This window comes from Brassica oleracea, chromosome C2, assembly GCF_000695525.1.
Source record: "Brassica oleracea var. oleracea cultivar TO1000 chromosome C2, BOL, whole genome shotgun sequence".
NCBI lineage: Eukaryota > Viridiplantae > Streptophyta > Magnoliopsida > Brassicales > Brassicaceae > Brassica > Brassica oleracea.
In genome coordinates this window covers 47,204,509-47,208,437 of record NC_027749.1, presented here as the reverse complement: position 1 = coordinate 47,208,437, position 3,929 = coordinate 47,204,509, and the positions used below count along the sequence as shown (strand labels likewise).

The window sequence follows — 3,929 nt, the reverse complement described above, 5'->3', positions numbered from 1 at the left end:
TATAGTGGATCGATCGATCCCGATCATTATTCAGAACAAAAAAAATGCGAAATATATACTGATCGACCTGGTCCATTTCACTCGATCGGCGAAGGTCGATTTACACAGATCGACCGATCTGTAAGAATAGATCGATCGATCCCGTGCCGAGGAAAGAATCCCAAATCGATTTTTTTGGTTTTGTATGATTATATCCAGATTGATTCCCACTTGATTTGAACCGATCAAGCATGATTTCAACTCTTTAAACTCGATTTCTCTGGGATGAAAGTGAATATTCTCAAATATTCTCAAATATTTGAATTTCTAAAAACAGGAATTTGAATTTTTAAAAATAGGACACACCTCTTCAAGAATGTTCCATCGACAACAACCAGTAGCACCCCTTTGAATTTGAATTTCTAAAAATAGGATATTTTTCTCTGGGATGAAAGTGAATATTCTCAAATCGATTAGTCGCTTTTTTTGTTTCTTTTTCGTTTTTTTTTTAAATTGATTTTTTAAAAAATATAAAAGTGAATATTCTCAAATATTTTGTTTCCATATTTTTAGGAACTGATTTCTTATCCGTAGAATACAACTAATATGTAGAAATCAGTTTCTACAGTTTTTTAGAATTATAGTAATGTTTAGAATTTGATTTCTACATGTTTTAGATTTATAGTAAATCTGTAGAAGTCGGTTTCTATACTTCGTAGAATGTCATTTCTACTTTTTTTAGAACATAATCTGAAATTTATAATTTTAACTTTTTTATAACTGGAAAATATACCATTAAGTTCATATAGGTATTTTAACAAATGTTACTATTTTTCCAAATTTTTTTCTTTGTAAAACTATTTATTAAAATTATTTTCATAAATATTAAAGGGTGTTATAGGAAAATATGACACAAAATATAGATTAGTGTAAAGGGACATAGTTACTATTTTTTTGCTCTAAGAAAACAGTTTTCCCAAAAATATATATAAAAATTGGATTTTGGTTTGGTGTAATTGATTTTAAGTTGTTTGGTTAAGAGAAAATCAATTTAAACAAATAAACCAATTTAAACCGTGGTCTATATGTAATTAAGTTTTGAACTATTGATTCATGGAGAAATAAGTTTGTAACATTTAATTCATGGAGATTTAGAATGAAGTCAAAGTTCGGTGGGGATCTGATGCTATATGATAGTTATCATGGGGAAATAGATCGTCTGCCCCCGTCAAGACAAAGAAAGTTCCTGTTGTTAACCAAAGGTGTGGTGTTAGAGGTTGTAAGAACACCCACATACTTCTCTCTTTTGGTGCTACAATGCCAAGACCCAGTTCGGTGAATGGCAATGTAAAATCAACATAACTTGATCTATTAAAAGTGATTGTAATATCTCCCACGGCCGCGTCATATTTGTTTTTCTGTATGACGCAAGTGGAGGTAGTTGAGTTTCCACACAATATACATAGATGAGGAAAAAGTTTGTAGTCGTAAACTTAAGAGTTATGGTTAGTACCTGGCTACTAAGTGCATATGCAAGATCGTCGTAGTTACTACCATTGCGCCAAGGTATGAATTCCACTTCATAGTTGAAAGGTCTAATGGAAGCTCAGAAGACATCTATACAAAACCCTTCAGCAGTTACTTTTTTTGTTTCTGACAAGAAATACTTATCCTTGGTTTGGAAGTCACCACTCAAACCCTTGAACCTACACTCTGTGATGGCCTCAAGAAGAGTTGATGATACATTTGACATCCTTGTAAACTCTGTGGCTCTCGCCAGCGCCCAAGCGATATCGTGAGCCCATACGCCAGAGATGCTAAACCGAGTTATCTCAGTCCCAACAGCCTCTTCAAGAGGCAGTGATTTTCTCCATCTTGAAGTGAAATTGTGAAAGCTCATTTGACACTGGAATGTAAGACCTGAAACCAACCACACCTTCCATTGCTTCTTTTGCGTATTCGTGGCCATTTCTTCCTTGTAAGCTGTTCATGGTTTTGGCAGTGAGGATCCAAGCAAAGCCTTCACCCATCATTTTTAATCTCCCAGCACATGTGAAGAGATGAGTTGCTACAAGCTCAGACATGTGCACCACAAAGACAGTGGTTCCCAATTTCTTCATCTTTCTTAACCGATTCATCATCATTTTCTCGCTTGAAGAGACTGTAAAACCAACCTTGGACTGTATACGAACTCCGTTCTCATGGAAATGGTCCACCATGAGTAGCATACTCTCTCTCTCCAGTCATCTTCATCCTCATAAACAAGAGCAACACTCTTCCAATCAAACCCATGGATGAATGCTGTAATGCCCTTTGCCTCGGAGGATGAATCAAATGTTGCTTGGATCAAATGACTGTATTTTCTCAATGACAATGAAGCCGGAGAGTTAAGTGATATCACAGGAGCCTTAGCTTTGTCCCCAATCTCAGCCAAAAGCTTTGTTTCTTGCAAAGAATTCCCGCTGATGATTGCCTCCACTCCTACAGTTTGCAGCAGATCAACAGCTGTTTCATTCACAAAGACAGAACATTAGTGAATATTAGACAAAGAGAAGAGAATAATGTAATCACTGTTACCAGAAGCTAGAGCAAGGAGAAGCTCTCCGCGAGAGTTTCTGACTGAAAGAGAGACTCTTGTTTTGTAACCACTATTAACGGCGTAGAAATTGGAAAGCGCCATGGAAACAGAGCTTCCCAGTATCTTGCCCTCCACGGAACCCAAATCCAAAACTAACCCTACCCTGACTTGGACCCGAAACGGAGCCCATTCATGCTTGAATCCGGCGTCGTTTTGACTCGAAGCAAAATAGTTAGAGGAGATGATGAGAAGAAATGAAACCAGAACTGGATTTTGAATCCCAAACCTCTCCATAAAAAAAAAGAAGTTTCCAATTTTGAACAAAAAAAAAGAATAAGTTTCCAATTAAAAGACATGTGTACTTGTTCATTTTTATTTATATAATCGAGTCTAGCTAACCAAACACATGCAGTGTTTTGTTTTTCCACTGTTAATTATTCAACTATGGTAAAAAAGTTTAAAGTTTCATTTTTTCCAAAAGTTACAAACATATGTCTACTTTTAACTTCATTTTTTTTCAGTCAAAAAGGTGTTGGGAAAATTACCCAATATTGATGAGATGAAAATGGGATTTAGACAACTAAGAGATTTAAGAAGAAGACTCTTAATATTTAGGAAAGAGTTTACTACAAAGATTTTGTTTTTGGAAACTCTCTCTTACAAATATTTTCTCTCTTTGTTTTCTCTCTTCTTGGATGATGTTACAAAAAGACTCTACACTCTTATTTATACTAGTGGAGGGTAACTACAAGCTAATTCTACAGACTTCTCCATCTTCTTTTCTTAAACACTTCAACACACTTCTACACACTTCTCAATCCACACTCTTCTTCTCCTTCTAGATATTTCTTCTTCTTGGACTAAGGCTTGATTTGTTTTGGGCTTAAGGAGGGAACTCCAACAAATCTCCCCCTTCCCGATTTAGCCCGAAACAATTGCCATACCCGTGCCTTTGCAGCAATCTTCAAACTTCTTGATCGGTAATACCTTGGTCATAAAGTCTGACCAGTTTTCATCGGTGTGTACCTTGTTGAGATGTAGAAGCTTCTCTTCAAGAACTTCTCGAATCCAATGATGCCGAATGTCGATATGCTTCGAGCGAGAGTGAAAGCTTGGATTCTTTGCTAGGTGAATGGTGCTTTGATTGTCACATAGCACAACATATTTATCTTGATTTACTCTCAACTCAAGTAAGAAGTTCTTCATCCATAACATCTCCTTGCACGCTTCCGTTGCTGCGATATACTCTGCTTCTGTGGTGGATAAGGCAACACACTTTTGTAGCTTCGATTGCCAGGAAACAGCTCCCCCTGCAAAGGTAGTCACATATCCTGATATTGACTTTCTTGAGTCTTTATCGCCAGCCCAATCG

General features: G+C 36.4%; 1 pseudogene; it reads right to left on the bottom strand.

The window, feature by feature from the left end:
- The window catches only part of LOC106324431, a 5,599-nt pseudogene extending 2,748 nt beyond the window's left edge, over positions 1–2,851 (bottom strand).
- Positions 2,852–3,929: the final 1,078 nt, after the last annotated feature.